At 49.3% G+C, this 17,264-nt stretch overlaps 1 protein-coding gene across 1 annotated transcript in view; it reads right to left on the bottom strand.

The window, feature by feature from the left end:
* LOC141970617 (protein CEPU-1) overlaps positions 1-17,264 on the bottom strand; it is a 356,787-nt gene that overhangs the window by 243,613 nt on the left and 95,910 nt on the right. The gene's annotated exons all lie outside the window — the stretch shown is intronic.

A 17,264-nucleotide genomic window follows, 5' to 3' on the forward strand; every position in this document is an offset into this window, starting at 1 on the left:
CACTGCTTCCTTTATTTCATTGCTGGCGCTTTCCCAAAAGATGTCAAGTGCCAAATTTGGATGATAACTTTAAGTAATGATGAAGGACTCCATAGTTAACCCAGCTTTAAACAGATATTATCCCCTATAAAAGTCATGGTACTCTTCCAAAAGGAGGTAGAATTGCCCAAAGTTTTCTAGGCAGCACAGAAGAGAACAGCCTGCTTTTCCCAAGCAATCAAAGGAGAGTCAATACAGAAAAAAAGCTTTTCTTTTTCTTTTCCCCATCCCTGGGGTACTGCTCTGCCCTCTCTTCTTTGGTGGTCCATGCTTAGATTGCGAGCGGGTCCAAGTGTGGCTTCAAAGCATCTTTAGCATAAGGAGGACTGAATAATAACCCAGCTCCAACTTCTACACAGCCTTCTCTGAAACGAGGCCATGAAAGCACCCTGTTGACTGCCTCATCCCATCATGAGGGTGGAAGAAGGAATAAAAATAGCTTGAGCACAGTACAGAGCTCTGGAAGGAAAAAAAAAAAAAAAAAAAGTCCCTTCTCTTTGTCAAGCAAAACTGACCTCTCGTCCCATGAAGAATAACCCCCCAGCAGACTGCCGCGAACTTGCAAAAAGCAAGGTACCATTTGATTTTCGTCTCTGTGGTCTGCATAAAGCAGTGAGGCAGGACCTTTTTGTGCGCATCATCATCTCTAACCCAAAAAATTCCCGGAGAGTGAGGAGCCCAGACATGGATGGGGGGAAACGGCAAGCCAAGGGGTTGCATTACAGCCCTAAGGGCAACGCAGATGGGACAAGGATGGAAGAGTCACCTAGAATTGGTGTAGCAGAGGTCTAGTCAATGGAGAAAGACATCCCAAAAGACCACGTAGTGCACTGAGACCTGAATTACCCACCGCTAGCCCTTGAGTATTGCAGGAACATCATCAAAGTGTTTCTCCTCCGCACTGTACCACGCCAGATGACGTTATTCTCTGAAGCAGTCAATTCTTCCTGAGGTCCGCTAAACTCTCAGCCTCCATAATAACTTGGGGCAGAAGGTCTCACAGGGCCATTGCATCCCTACTAAAATTTTATTATGGATATAAAATTCCCCTGTATCAGGTTTAATTTTGTTAATTTTCAATTCCATAAGACATCTTTTCGGATCTCAAATTACGAGAGAGCAAGAGGAGTTCCAGCTGACCTCCTCTCCATCGTTAACCATCCCACAAACACTGCAAAACACTCCAGAGAACCGAAATATTTGGGCAAACAAGACCCTGATTCCCTCCATCGTCCTCATGGGCAAACAGAGGAATAATTCACTTGCACCCAGAGCAGATGCCTCAGTGATGGCCAAGCACCTCTGTGCCTGGTTGCAGACCAAAGGAAGTAATTTTAGGCTATAAATGGCCATACCCTCGGCTCCTACAAATTTGCAGCTGCCCATGCAACAGACTGCAGAAAGTCTGATGTTCCCTCTGCTGACACTTTATTCTTGCACCTTACCCCATGGTGCAATTAAACGTTGCACAACCAACCACCTCCTCTAGTTTCTTCTGCCGCTCCCATCCCCGGGCATTATGACAGGAACTATTTGCAAGTTAAATATTTTACAGCTGACGATGCAGGGAGTGACGTGCAGAGATTGGATTGTATGGAGAAGAAAAGGATCAGAGGAGAGGGGGGAGGATTTGTGGGATTGGAGGAGGGGGCTGAGGAGAGGACAAGGTTGGAAATTTCCTCCTGGCAGCCCTTTTCAAGAAGAGTTATTAGAATTTATTTTCAATTATACACAAGAATAAGCCGTCTGCAGTATAGTTAACTTTCAATTTCAACCAATTTTCGACGCATTCAATCACAGATGCCTCAGTGATTAAGAATCTATGTTGCAAAACAATTCCCACTTTGCAACAATGCAATCAAACAGATCTACAACTCATAACCCATTATCCAAGAGTTTCTCAGCTCATTGGTGAAGTGAAATAGGATTTACCAAGCATGCCCTTTTTTACCCAGTGAGCCCCCAAATTCATTTGCAAACAGATCTGCGACTCAAAACAACCCACACGGGGATTTTTTTTTTTTATTATTATTATTTTGGTGTTGTGTGTTGCTTTTCCTCCCTCCCTCTCGGTAGATGCAGAAGTCCCAAGGGTGGGATGCAGCGGGTTTGCTATTTGCAGTTTGGGGGAGCTTGGAGCTGCCCCCTCGCAACAGAGATGCGTTGGAGGGGAGCAGGAGACCAGAGAGGGGCTTTTCCACCACCCGCAAGGGCGAAGGCATGGGGAGGACTTTGGGAAAGCTGCTTCACCTGCAGCTGGCTGCTTTCCCTCCACTCTTTTGCATCTCAACAAGTGCAACCACGCTCCGACCAGCGACACACAACAGGTTGTGACAGCCAACAACACGCCGTACCCCTTTCCCACCGCGGGCTTGGTGATGCTCCCTGCCTTCCCTAGGAAAGAGGGGAACCCACCGAGGCTTCGAAGGGCTGGAGGAGGAAGGGGGGTTAAAGGATGCCTCCTGCCTCTGCAGCCCCAAGAAACCACCGGGTAAATTAATCCTCGGCATGGCGAGCACGCCATGGGGGCAACAACTTGAAAAACAAGATGCTTCCTCTCCTGAGACCTTTTTAAGTAGATAAATATGATTCAGAGCAGCACAGACCCCTTACAACCCTCACCGAGCACAGCAGCCAATTATTCCTGCTCCTAGAGATGCTAACGTGCCCATCTGCTATTCAGTGCACAGAGCACAAGTGTCCAGCCCTGCTCACGGGGGCCTCTGCAAAAGGCCACCAGATCCCTCCGGGAAGGGACACATCACAATTTCATGGTGAGGACGTTGGGATAGAAGGGCTGAGGCTGATGGGAGAAGAGGAGGAGGACTTTAAAGCTCGCTGAGCCTGCAGGACAGGCAATAAAGCACCTGGAAGCCTGCTGAAGGAAATGGCTTTCCTGGGCAAAGTGTCATTTTGTCAAGACCCAACTTCTCCCTGGGAATGAGTTGATTTTGAATAAAAACCATAAGGAAAACCAAAACCACCACTGGGGACCAGGTGTTTGAATGACATGCTTTGAAAAGGCAAAGTAGAAGCGCCACGAAACAGCTGCACAGACCTCAGTTTGGCTCCCTAGGCTCTGAAAATTGCACCTTATAGAAAGTGTATTGAAGACCCCAAATCCCCCCATTTTGCCCTGATCTGGGACAGGAGGCAGCAACAGGGTTTGTGGAAGGAGACAGATACCCCTGCTAAAGGACAGCCCTGGCAGAAGATAAGCTCCCCATCCCAAGGGACCACGCGTGCACCCCCTGCACCCGCTCCTCTCCCTCTTTGATGCTGACAAATAACAATTTCAAACTGGGGAAGGCACCTGGGAGAGCTGAGGCACTTGTGCTACAAGATAATTAGAGATTATTATAATCGAAATTTCATTGCCACATCAAACTGTGTCTTTTAGCATTAATTAATCTCCTCTCCCAGCCTCTGAGCACTCTCGGCTCTCGCGCTGTAGGACAGCAGCTTGTCAAACACACCAAAGACTTGCATCTCATTACCTTATCAGAGGGGGCGAGCGGGGAGCCAGGGAGCAGAGACAGATTCCCTGGCGCGGCCAGGGACGTGAGGACGCCTGCAAACCCGCTCCCTGGTTTGCAAACTTGTCAAACAAGGCGCACGAGGGATCTTCCTCCCCTCTTCCTCTACCTCTCGCCCCCTCCCTGATAAAAAGCAGGCCTGGAAAAGGTGCAGCTTCCTCGCCAGGAACTTGTCCTGCTCCACTATACGACCTTGAATAAATCATATAAATTAAAACTGCTGACATCCTTGGAGGGAGAGGGGTGTTCATGACTTGCTTTCCCAAGCGATTTAGGCTCCAAAAAAAATTGATGCAACCATGCTGCTATGCCAGTTATGCTGCAAAAATTCACCTTTAGCATCTCATTACCAGCCTGATTTGTATTTCCCTCTTTTGGGAGGTTTGGGAAGGCAGGAGGCAAAATCCAGTTTTCTACATGAGGTTCACAGCATCTGCTGGATGAGACCAGGCAAGACTGGCCTTGAAGGACCAACTAAGAAGTGGGAAGAGGGGACCCAGCTTGAGACACCGTAAGGAGACCTATTTCAGAAGCCCTCAGCACCTCTGAAAAAAACAAAACAAACCACCTGCAAGGGGAAAAAACTCAGCACAGGAGCTTGGTGCCGTGAGCCAGGCACACACTGCATCACTTTTAACAGTGGCTGAAGAATCTGGGCACCCTCAGTCATCCCCCTCCCAAACTCTGGCCGGGGCTGGCAGCAAGGGCTGTGTATATATTGGTGATACGCATGAGATGCTATATGTTCTAGTCATTGATTCTCACTGCTTTCATACCTCATCTGAAAATAAATATCCTCTCCCTTGTTTCCACCTCTCCACTCCCCCTTTCCCCGTTATTGGCTTTGTGACGGAAAGCTTTAATTTATTCCCCCTGCCATATCTTTGTGCCGCTGTTTTCTTGCGATTTACACCATATATTACCCACCGTCTTGTGTCATTTAACTCTAGAAAGCGCTCTGAGATACAGTTTGCTTGAAGGATGCTGGAGCCATTAATCCTGATTCCACAGCCCTGCAGAATGCCCATGGCATTGCCACTGTGCACACACACAAAAACCTCCTTGGTTCCTCTTTTACTGCACCGACAACCACTGCCCGACCCTATTTTAATACCAAATGAGTAAAATTAAGCCCCTCCTGCCCACGCACAGTTTCCTCCCCTCCCTATCAGCTCGTGGGTGCAAATGGTACCAGCTCCAGGACAGCACGGTGGGCAGCTGGATCATGGTAAGCAGAAACCAGTCCAGGGAGGAGGACTACCAGTCCCCTTCGTCCTGGAAAATGGGTAAACGAGAAGATGAGAAACACATCAACTACGGCAGATCCTCTCCTCTGAGCCACTAAGCGCCACACTGCCTGGAAATTGCTCACCAGAGGGAGAGCTTGGATGAAAAATAGAAAGGAAAAAAATGGAGGAAAAAATTTAATGAAATGAAAAAATTTCATTTATTTTATTTATTTATCGGAACACTTCCGTGTGGGGAGAGGAGGACAGGCATGATTATTCATTGTATTCTACATGGCAGGCTCCACAGGGAAACACTGCTGTCGTGCTCACATCCCCGCGCCGCCTGACACGTCGTTAGGGTGTATTTAATTGCGCTCGCAATTGAGAGATGAGCGAGCCCCCCGTCTCAAAGAGCTGCAAGTTCAACACAACACCTCCCTGCTTCAGCAGAGAGCGGGCGCTGAGGCACTTCAGCTGCACGGAACCGGTCACTTAATAGCTTCCCAGGTTGGAAAAAGTGAACAAGACCCCCGTGCCCAACCTACGGCCTTACCTCGCGCTTGCACCCATTTCACAGCAAGTAAGTGCAACCTGGATTTAGAACCACGTCTTGTTTTCAGCACTGCTGACACAGCAGCAATCTGCAACCTTCCTGTGGCATTTTCCATATGCAGATCTCACCGGGAAGGGTATCTCCTTATTCTTATTTTACTGATGGGAAAACTGAAGCAACTTGGGCAGCAAACAGGCTTTCCCTAACCCGTGCAACACCCAAGTGACAAGGTCTCCTCTCCTGGGCTGCTCTGGAGATGCTATATTTCAATAACTCCTCGTTTCTGCTGCACACACGGTAATTTTAACAGCCTTCCCACTGTAGCAGTGATGAAGCAAGCAAGGTTTGCAGGGGGAGGTGATGCCTTTCATTAGAGCAGCTGAAGCAGTTGGAAAAAGCAGCTTTTATGCCGAAAAGCCAGATCTGATTGAGGCCTGATGAAGGAAGGCTGCATTTGTCCATCTTCTCTGGCTGCCTAATAAAATCTCGCTCCTGCAGCACACTTCTCTGCTAACTAACTTTTTATAACAGGGGGAGCATCAAATAGCAGCCAGCCCCTACCTCCTGCATTCAGCACACTGCTGACAACATCTGCAAAAACCCTTAGGACTTGCAAATATTTCGATGATTTCCCAGCAGCCTGCAGAAATCTCACAAGCAAGAAACTATTACGAGCCCACAAATAACAGGTGACCTGAAATTACCACTTGGATTCAAGCAAAACACATTCATGAGTCGCTTTTTTTGGAGGGGGGTGGGATCAGTTTTCTGATCCCGCCAGGAGAAAAGCAGTCAGTCTCAGAAGGAACAGGCACTTTCTTTCTATTACTAAAGCCAAAATAACGGTCCACACGCAGGCGTGCTCCCCTGCACGCAGCGCAGCATCTCCCAGAATGAGGAGGAAGAAGAGAAGAAGGATGAAGAGGGTTGGTTCTGTAGTTTGGTTGTTTTTATTTTTTTTTTTTTTTAAATCCTGTAATTTAAAGGCCAAAGCACTAACGAGTGCACAAGGGCAAGAGGCGACAAATGCCTCGGTGAAAAATACAAAATTACCATTTTAATGGATGAGTGTTGACTCCCTGGCTCTCCCCGGGGAGGCCTGTTTGATTTCGTTAGCTTGTTAGCACAAGGATTTGACACAAGCGATTAATGCCGAGTTCATTAAGGGAGGGTGAGTGCTTTTTCTTTTCTTCTGGATTCAGCACAGGGAAAGGGGCAGCGGGGTGGGGGGGAGGTGGGAAGCAAATCTGCTCCGTCAGTGGGAAGGCGCTGGCTGCCTGGATGCAGAGGACAGAAGCAGCTCAGCACACAAATGTCCAACCCAACCCATGGGCATCAGTCCCTGGGGTGCAGTGGCATCAGGATGCTGCTCATTTGAGGGTTCAAGCTTTAATCTCTGCCCTCAGCAAAGAACTGCCCTCCTTCACCCCCCACACCCCCCCATCACAACAGTGAGCAGCTTTGATCCTAAGCCTGACAATAACCAACCACCGTGTTTGCCAGCAAGAGCCCAGCTCTGCAGCGGGGAGGAACGGAGGCAGGGCCCTGGGAAGCCCTGACCATGCCCACGGGCACCCGCAGCATCGCTGGCAGAAGCCACCCTTGGAGCAGAGTCACCAGCCCCAAGGACACGGCACATCTGCCCCTCGGCAGCGGGGCCAGGCACACACCATGTCCACGGCTCTGCCGTCCCAACCTGCCTCTGCAGAGGGATGCTACGGGGTCGGCAGCATCCAGTCCTGCTCTTCCCAGCCACGAGCATCTGTCCAAAAGGGGAAAAAAAAATTAAAAATCATTGTCCCTTAGAAGGGAGGCAGAGCGGTGCCATCCAGAGCCAGATCCTGTGCCACGATCCAGCTGGGCTCGGGGAATAGCTCTGGTCTGATGTTGCAAGGTCAGCTCCTGCCTTGGAGCTCCCCAGCAGCACCTCTGTCACCCAGTTCTGGGTTTCCCTCCCAGGGGAAGCTCCCTCTAGAGCGGCTGGGAGGTTTCAGAGCCTTTGGAGAGAAAGGAGCAGGGATGAATCCCTCTTTCCATGCGGATGCTGGATGCTTGGAGGAGCCAGGGCTGCCAGGCCTGAGCCAGACGCTCACCGCAGCCCAGCTGCTTGCTTTCCCCTAGCCCTTGGTTCAGATAAAGCCCCTGCTCAGCAAGATCAGCTTGTTTGGGGTTTTTCTTTTTGTTGAGGAAGCAGAAGCGGAGGTGGAAGGTTAAGTCCACTTAGCTGCTCTTTGCCGACTCTCCGGCCGGTTTGGCAGATGAGTTCCTGCACAGCAGGCAGCTCTGAGAAATGAATGCAGCTGGTGCTGCTGCGTCCGTGTGTCCCTGTCCTCTCCCCACCCTGAGCTACACACAAGGCTGTCAATCTGCAGAAACACAGCTTCCCCTCACCTGCTCCCATCCGCACCGCAGCCACCTCGTACCCCCCAGCGGCACCCCCCGGCCCAGCACCCATCACCAGCGCTCCCCTAACCTAACCAAGAGATGCAGACCCAGCTGCGGCAAGGCAGAGAGGGCAGAGAAGTGATTGCAACTGAAAAGCCTCTGTGGGTTTTGGTATTTTTTCTTTTAAAAATAAAGTCCTGCCTCTCTTTTCCTTTGGCTCCTTCCCCCTTAATCTTCTCTCCTCTGGCCTTTCTGCTAAGCGCAGTTCCCCAAGCAGGGGGCTGCGTTTTCATATCCCGTCACCTGGGGCTAAGAGCTGCAAAGATGCTTCTCAGTCACAGCTGTACCCTGCCACATTAGCTCAAGTCACCGGGCCATTACTAAACTATTACCAGCTTCTCACAGATTTTTTTTTTTCTTTCCCCCTCTGCTTTCCCCAGATGCCGACAGATCTTGCCCGGTCCTCAGAGGGGGCCTGAAGACGTCACCAGCTACAGCAGTTCTCGGCTGCTCCTCAGACTGTTCTCCCAGGCTTGTATTTTAGACAGGCAATCAGCTTTTGGGATGCACTTTGCATTTTGCAGCAGTGACGGGCACGCTCGCAGACCTGGGATGCGCCCAGAGTGCTGGCAGCTCACCTCCCCGTGCCAGCCCTGCCGACTTGCGATGCCTTCCCACTGGGGAAAGCTCCCCTCTGCAAGGCTCCATCTCTCCTCTTACCTCCCCTCCGAGGACGGCAGCTCGAGGGGCAGGTTTAGTTATGAAGTCATCTCTCACCTTACACCCAAGCATAAACCAGCTCCCCGGGGAAGGCAGGCAGAGGTGCGAGGGGCTGGCAGAGCTTCCACAGCCCCATCACAAATGAAAAACGCCAGCATGGAAAGGGACAAGTGGCACCATCAGAGCCAAAGACGCCAGGGATGTGACACAGGAGCCCCAGCACAAACATCAGCTCTACTGGGAGAACAAGAACCAGTGCCCGAGCCGGGGATGTCAACCGCACTGGGAGCCGCGTTGGGCAGAGATTCACAAACACTCATTTCCACCTCGAGCTCTGCACAAAGCCCACAAAAAAAGTTTGTGCATGAGCTCTCCTCAAAGCAAAGCTCACCAGGAGCTCAGTGTGGGGCCAACTGGTACCCCCAGGCAAGCTCAGAGTGGTAGATTCGGGCCGGCGCAGCGGGTTGCATGCAGGAAAGCCCTGATGACAAACTGCACCAGCGCCGCGACGCCAATTAACTGCTCCGAGAGGTTAAGACAATGCAAGCCCCGTCCCTGCCAGACAGAAGATGCCAAGGGAACGTGTACTGAAAGGTTTGGCCTCCTTAGCATCTCTCCAAAGTAATTCCACTTGTAACTCATAAAGCTTCCCCAGCCGACTGCGCAGTGCTTGCCAGCTCCTGGATGAGACAGACATTTGTATGAGATATACAAAGCCATTTAGCTGTTCAAAAGCTATCAGCACTTACATGCAAGGTTGAAGCAGGACAGATTCTGCTGTATTCAGGGCATCAAAGGGGATTATCCGGGAAATGATAACAGATTTTAATTTAGATCGTCCAAGATGGGTACTGGGGCTGGGGAGGGAGAGCTAGAGAAAGAAGCTAGCTTAGCTCCAGATTGTAAGAGAGGGGGAGAAAAGAAAAATAAATAAGAAAGGAGAGATAGGTGATCGCAGAAGTTGTGTCCAGCAATTTGCCATGCTGACCACGGAGTTTCGCACACACCGCTGCCATGCTGTCATCCCTCTGCCTGCCCGCGCTCCTTCCCCACCTAATCCCCCCGCCGCATCCTTCACAAATCCAGGGTGAACACTGACCTGCAGCCCTCCACCACCAAATATTGCCATTTTTCCTGGGCACGGCCTCTTTTCCTTCTCAGACATATTTTTTTCTAGGCAGGAGAGGAGGAGGCTGCCCATCCGGCTGTGACTGCTGGGTATCAGGCAGTCTATCAGCAGCTTCTGGGTACATTAAGTTCTCCTTTGCAGCGAGATCTCTATATTCCTTCACTTCCAATCTGATTTTCCATGCAGATTTAAAGAGCTCTACACAATGAACGCTGCTACATTTCAGAGACACGGCTGCTGCGACACAGGCAGGAGCGCTGGGTTTTACGTACTTTCAGGTATCTAATTTGAGAGGCAGGGTCTGGGGCTTTCCACGCAAGGGAAGGATGGACGGAGGTACCTCCAGAGATGATCGACATCAGCGTTTGGTCAGCTGCTTTTTGGAGATACTGGAGGGCCCTGCTCAATTTAGGACACTCCCTCAAAACCAAAACATTTCATTAAAAACCACAAAAAAAGGGGGCCCTGGCTTTTAAATTGTTTTAATTGAAGATACACGGCAAATCCTTCCAGATTGATGAATAGTTTAAGTCAATCCCAACCCTTCGTTTCCTTTTTAGAAGCAGTTATTTGCCTCATGTCCTCTCCTGCCACATGGCTTCTTTGCAGGTTTTGCCTTTCTATTTCCGACAGTCCCAGATGGGATCTATGAATAAAACTAAAGAGGAGCTGGAGATAGGCTCCGAGTCATTAACGCAGCAAATATAGACACAGCTCAAGATCTAAGGCGGGGCGGGGGGGGGGGGGGGGAAGAAAAGCTTCCACCTCTCTTCTCAGGGGTGGATCCAGGCTGATGTGAAATGACGCATCCCCGCCAACATTAACAGAGCAGTGGGTCTAGTTCTTCCCTTTTAATCCCCAGATAAATCAGTGTACACAGATAGTATATAAAATGCATTCCCTGGGGGTAAAGGGGCTTCTGGTTATGTATGACACAACTTTCCTGCCCAAAGGGTCCATCTCGTGGACCTGCTCTTGGAGAAAAAGCCCAAATATCCCAAATCCATCTGTTGGATGACCTACCTTTCCCCTACAGAAGAGTATATTTTTCCACGGAGTTCTGTGACAACCAGATTCCATGAGTGCACCACAAATTCACACACCGGTTTGACCCGGGTGTCTACCTCAGCACCACAGCCCCCATCCCCAAAACACCCACCCCTCAACACGCTGCAGGGATGTGGGTGGCTTGGGGGTGGGGGGACACTCACCAACTGAGTCCTTCCCGGAGGACAAGGCTGAGGATAACTCAGAGCTATTTTCAGTCCTAATAAAGCATCCTGGCATTTTGTCAAGAAGAACTTCCTGGCACAATTTCCCACTCAACTTTGCACAACTGGATGGGTTAGGAGAGGAACCAAGACCAAACAAGGCACCCAGCATCCCAAAAAAACCCCGAATCTTCCAGCTTCCCAAGTCAACGCTCAGGACAGGTCTGCAAGCATGGCCTGTGCACGGACTCACTGTTCATAAAGCTATCACAAAGCACCCAAAAACAAGAGGGATAAGACCAGAGTGACAACCTTAATGTCACCAGCCCCACCAGCACCACAACAGTTAAGGTCCACCTGCTTCCAGGCCTCCGAGGTTGACCTGATGTCCAGTGAGATAAGAACCTCTGAAAAGCACCCAAAGCCTTGGCAGAAACCCACCCATCAGCCATGCAGTCCACAGAGAAAACGCCCTGTCCCCCCACCCATCAAACCAGCCGTCCGTCCTCAGTTCCCCTTCTTGGCAATTAAAGTCATAAATAAAGGTGAACGAATCTCATTTCATTTTTAATGCACAAAGCATGAAAACGGAGAATGAATGGCACCGCTGAGAGGCAAGGGGCCGTAATTAAACCCTCCCCCTTTTTATTTTTTTTCTGTTTTTGTGAAGGCCTGACTAAAATGCCTGTTAAACCTTCCTCCACAAAAGCGGGAGAAAGACCCCCCTTCCCCTCCCACCGCCCGCCGCTAAATGGAATGAAATGGATTTTTCAAATGTCATGCTAGTATCCACTTAATAATACATTTTCCTATAGACAGGACAATAATATATATTTTAATCACTTTTCTACAGGCAAATAAACGGCATGGAAGCCTGGCCTTCACTGGCGCTTGGAAATTATGAATTTTTCAATAACCTTTTCTATTATTCATCCTGTGTTATTCCGTAACATTTCTATGTGAGGAATGTGCTTGCCAGACACTTTATGAATCTCTTCTTTTATTTATTAAACAGCAAGGTGTCTCCCTGAAACCCCTCCTCCCTCCTCTGCAAAGATGTCGGCAGAGCCTGAGCAAGGCTTAAGACATATATAATTACACCTTAGGTTATTAATAATTTCCCCTCCCTAAGAGCGGCTGCGTCAATAGCTCCTGGGATGCAGCTGGCTCAGCCTCAGGTGGTTTCTCAGGCAAATGCAGGGACCAAAGTCCAAAGTTTAGGGAGCAGGGAGAAGGTAATAGCGCAGGCTCAAGGGAGATGTCCCATAAAAGCATCCTTCCCCCATTCACCATAAATATAAGGAGGGATTCAGCGCCAGCACAGCTCCCTTGTCTCTGGCAGGGCTGAGCCAAATCAGGGTGAAGGGCTGGGTCTTGCGTTTGGGAGAAGGGATGCAAAAAAAGAGGTAACAAAAACCCCTGGCTTTACATCCCCGGTTCCCATGGGTGCCCTCCACGAGGGTCTGCACCGTGTCCTGGGTAGGATGGACCGTGGCCAAAAAAAAAAAAAAAAAAAAAAAAAGAAAAAGGTTTTTGCGCACCAGAATGCCTGTGCCCTGCTCTCCCTCAGCATCTGCAGGGTGACCTACTGTGGGAAAAGACCCAATAAAGAAAAATAACGCCCTTTTTCACTTCGTGATGATGCCTCCATCTCCTTCTTCCCTCCGTCCGCAGCGGAGGGATGAGGGTGTGCTGGGGCTGGGCCGGGTGTTTGTGATGCCGTGTACAGCACAGGAGGGGATCAAAAAGGGAAGCGCCACTTCCTGATACCTAGTATCGGCTTAATTATCTGATGACATCTGTGACTTACGTCCCTTCACAATGCAGAGACTTCGGCAGCTGAAGGCAAAGAGATCCTCTGATGCGAACCAATTAGGAATACAGATCCGACATTCAAGAGAGCTGAATGGTTTATGTGTACATTAAAAAAAAGGAAAGGAGGCGACAAGGAAGACCTGGAATTAATCTAAGTGCTGTGCTCATGTATACCCACAAGGTAATGGTTAAAAAGATTTATAATTTAGAGGGAATGACCTCTTGGGGATAGAGCGGGGGTGCTCTTTTTGCAGCAACCGGGACCTTATTATTTTGCAAATGACATCTCCATCGCAAGGCAGAGCCTCTCGCTAAAATACGTATGAATAAATGATACGTGGAGGAGCTGCTTTATGCAGATTCTGGGCTGAGATAGGAAGGAAAAAAAGAAAGACAGAAAATTAAAGCATAGATTTCCCATGATGTTCACTCTCCCGTCCCCAAGGTTCAGATACCAGCACCACTGGAGAATTAAAAAATAAATAAATAAGCAAAATAAAATTATAGAGAAACATTGCCTGAAGCTCCACGCTTAGAGGTAAAAGGAATTTTAAAACGTGATGATGGATCTAAAAGGAGCTTTGGCAGCACAGCTCCAATGGGGTCACAGCAGTGAGACAGTCCCTACGCATGGCCCTAGTTCAGTATCTGGGGGACCTAATTCCACACGTGGAGACATCAAGTTCACGGGGCCAGCCACCAAGGGCTGGCCAAACTCAGATCCGAACCCCGACTCCTCCATCTACGCTCAGTATCTTTAATTAGATGGTATCTCCTGCCCATCACAAGGACGCAAGGAAGGACGTCACCCCAGTCATGGCCAGAAGCCCATTTCATACTTGTTCAAATACTGATAACTCTTAGTCCTGCTGCCTCAGGTGGCTGCGGGCTGACACTTGGCAAAGTATTTCTCTGATAACTGCTTGTAATCGGTATGGGAAAACAGCCTTCCTGAACCCAGCCAAAAAAATAAATTTAAAAAAAAAAAAAAGCAACCATGAGAAAAGGACAGTGACAGGGTCAGTAATGGATTTTCAGGGGCGGGAAATGCTTTTGCACAACTTTTTGTTGCTGCAACAGGGGGCTGGAATTGGAGGAATTGATTGCAGGGCAAGGAAGCGGCTCGATGCGCTGAGGCCGGCGTGTCAGCTGGGAGAGCACATCCCCGCTCCAGGGTCCTCACGAGACAGCCTCCCAAAAAACAAACAAAGAAAAAAAATTCATCGTTCTCCTATTAGCGTTATTGACATTGCGGTAACATGGAGAAGCAGGAGCTAGAGCCAGGGTCTTGGTGAGTGGAAAAAAAAAAAAAAAAAGCCCAAATAGAGTAAGCAAAATCTCCAGGAAACTCATTTCTTTCTACACCTTGCAGACGAGGAGGAGGTCTACAAAGACCCACCAGCTCGGTGCCATCATCAGGACTGCAAAGGCTGCTGCTGGGGCAGAAGGCTTCCATATTTCATGTCAAGTGTGAACTGGAGTGACTGTGGTGAGGGTGGCATGGATTCCCCAATGCCCTCACTAGGCAGAATTCCTATTCATTTTTCATGAAATGAATTTTTCAACTTGCAAATCTGACACAAGCAGAAAGCTGAGAAGACGAGCGGCTCCAGCCAAGGTGGGGAGAAAGCAAAGTCTGCGGACAACAGCAGTGTGGGGAGGTGAAGCGACAGGTGAGCGGGACACAACGGGAGTGTTGTTAACCAGGGCAAGTTCAATCCCCAGTGTCAACGCCGTCAACAGCCAGGAGCCGTGCAGCCACCCAGCATCCACGCTCAGCACGGTTGGGAGAAGAGAGTAATTGCTTGGGGAGGGGATTCCAGGCAGAAAGAGGAAGGGGTGGCTCAGAGACAGGAGAAAGAAGCCTCCTCAGATGACGGAATCACCATCCTCATGCGCTCCTCTATAGCAGTATCAGCATGTAAGACTAACCTGATTCTCCCACTCTCCCAGGCATTTCAGGACACCCAGAAACAAATGCCCCCAAAAGTGTACACACTCAACTGCAGTCACCTCCACCACTCTGACAAAAGCACAGCACCGAGGGCCACCCAAAATTGAGGTCTCCCAAATCCCAGCCTATTGCCTTTACTCTCCGTCTTTGTCCTCGCCGTACGTGTTCTGGCAATCAGGTTCAGCCTCAGCTGGTAGAAATCAAAGGCTTGCTGGAAAACTTCAGGATGACTGGGAGCCCCCAGCAAAATGCAATAAAAGCACCAGGATCTGTGATGGCCAACATCTTCAGAGGGATCTGGTGGATCCAGGTCCATATAGGTACCCAAAAGAAATAGCTAAATTTTCCAACACGCTCAACAAGTTGGCTGTTGAGTTCCTCAGAAATGCAGGAATTTGTCCAACCGACCAAGATAAGCACTTTGGAAAGTACAGAGTGAACCAAGCACTTGGGAAACAGCTTCCAAATATTTCTGAAGCTTTATCCTTAAACAACAGTCACCAGCAGCTCCAACTTTTTAATGGCACCCAAAGTATTTTCAGTCTGGTTTCCTGAGGAAATGAGGCTTACACGCCGGCAGTGCCTGCCCGGCTGTTTCCTTTCCCCATCTCTAGTGATTTCTAAAACCTTATAACCCATACCAATAAAATCTGATAGAAGGACACATTTATCTCCAAGATACAAGTTTGGGGAAAATAGGAAGCTAGTCAGATGAAAGATACTATTAATGCTCTTACCAAGAGAAAGGCAAGACTGTGAATTCAACTTTCCTTAGACATCAGAAAATCTAGCACCAGTTTGCTCTCGAGACACAGACACACAGGGATCCAGGAATAATTATTTCTGCTGCTCACGGAAGTAGCTGTGTGGTTTTTTATATGTATGAAATCAACACCAGAATATTTGCCTGGATAAACTAATCGAAATGGCTTGTTGGATGAGTTCACCGGCTATAAAACCCTGCAGTTACAAGGTATAATTACAGCAGCTTTTATTTTCCTCAACAAAAAAAGTCTTCATTAAAACAGAGTTAAGGTTGTAAACAGATCATTAATTTATAACAACATTATCAGATGGGTTACAGTTATTAAAAGAGCACACACTGAAGAGCCAGGAAACCGAGGACTGAAGGTTAAAACAAGCTGAAATTTGGAAAGCTGAGTTTCATAAATATCACAGCCACAGCCTGATCAGCAGCAGGGCTAATGCAGCAAGGACACCCAGAGAGATCTGCATCACACATGGGCTGGTAGGAGGCACGGAGCAGCAGGGAGGTGCTTCGATAACGGGCACAGGACAACGGGCACGGGGCAACGGGCACGGGGCAACGGGCACGGCGCTTCCCCAGCACAGCTGCCCCACCGAATAGCACCGGCAGCCCAGGAGGCTGATGCTCACCCTGGATGATGCCTCCCGAGCCCTTTTCTGGGCTGCAACTCATCTCACACAGAGGTACAGATTATACCCCAAGGCAGTGAACTCAATGGGGGCCTGCTCAGCTATAACCCAGCCTCACCTGAAACCCTCTGGGAAGACAGAATCACAGAATCATCTCGGCTGGAAAAGCCCTTGAAGCTCCTCCAGCCCAACCATGACCCTCACCCTGACCGTTCCCAGCTCCACCAGATCCCTCAGCGCTGGCTCAGCCCGACTCTTCAACCCCTCCAGGGATCCCGGGGACTCCCCCCCTGCCCTGGGCAGCCCATTCCAACGCCCAACAGCCCCTTCTGCACAGAAATCCTTCCTCAGAGCCAGTCTAAAGACCACACATGCCCAAGAGCAGTGACGGTCACGGAGACGACACCAGGTGACACACAGCAAACCTACTCTTCTCTTTTGGAGGAAATCTCATCTTAACTGCCTATGGAGAGCGAAGACCAACGCCACCACCGAAGCGCAGCACCATGACGAGATTTCAGGCCGTGAGTTAAGGACCTGGCACATACCTTTGCTGCTCAATTCAAGCAAAGGTTTCTCCTAGAGGGGCAGCAGACAAGAGCGAACAGAAAATATGGGTGAGCACATGCAGAAGGGCAGGAAAAAAAAATAAAAATCACAGGAATTTGGAGAAAATAAGGTTTCTTCAGCTGTATGCTTTCCCTCCAAACCTTGGATTTGCCTTCCTTTTAGTCCTTACTTTTATCCTAAGTACCAAGCACTAGCTATTTCCCAGTAACTCTGGGAGGAGCCAAGCGAGCTGGTGTGAGGGACCCAGCAGGAAAGAGACGTGCATCCCACACGGCCCCAGCCCCAAGCAAACCTGGGATTGGTGTCTTGCCATAAAGCAGGGCACAACCAATTCCCTCCCGGCCACGGCTTGGGGCCCCTCGCTTCCCTTGAAACTTGCTTCAGGTCTGATTTCAGTGCATCGAGTGGAAAGAGAGAGAGAGAAATACAACCCTGGAAAACCTTTTAAAGCCTGCACAGCTTTTCCTTGATGGCACATTGTTAAAAGGGATGTTATTCCGAGGGGACACTGTGAATCTATACAGTCAATGCTCCAGCACTTTAGTGGCAAAACAACTCAATAGCCTCAATTGACTGCATGAAATTCTATCATTTTACCACTATAAAGAAAGCAGACAGAAGAAAAAAAATAAATAAGAGACTACATTGCATTTGTCTTTCGTTAGCTCCCTTTGCAAGAGCATCTCTATCTCTGTCCTTCACAGAGAATAAGCCAACTCCTGAGT

Source organism: Athene noctua, chromosome 26 (assembly GCF_965140245.1).
Source record: "Athene noctua chromosome 26, bAthNoc1.hap1.1, whole genome shotgun sequence".
In the NCBI taxonomy this organism is placed as follows: Eukaryota; Metazoa; Chordata; class Aves; order Strigiformes; family Strigidae; genus Athene; species Athene noctua.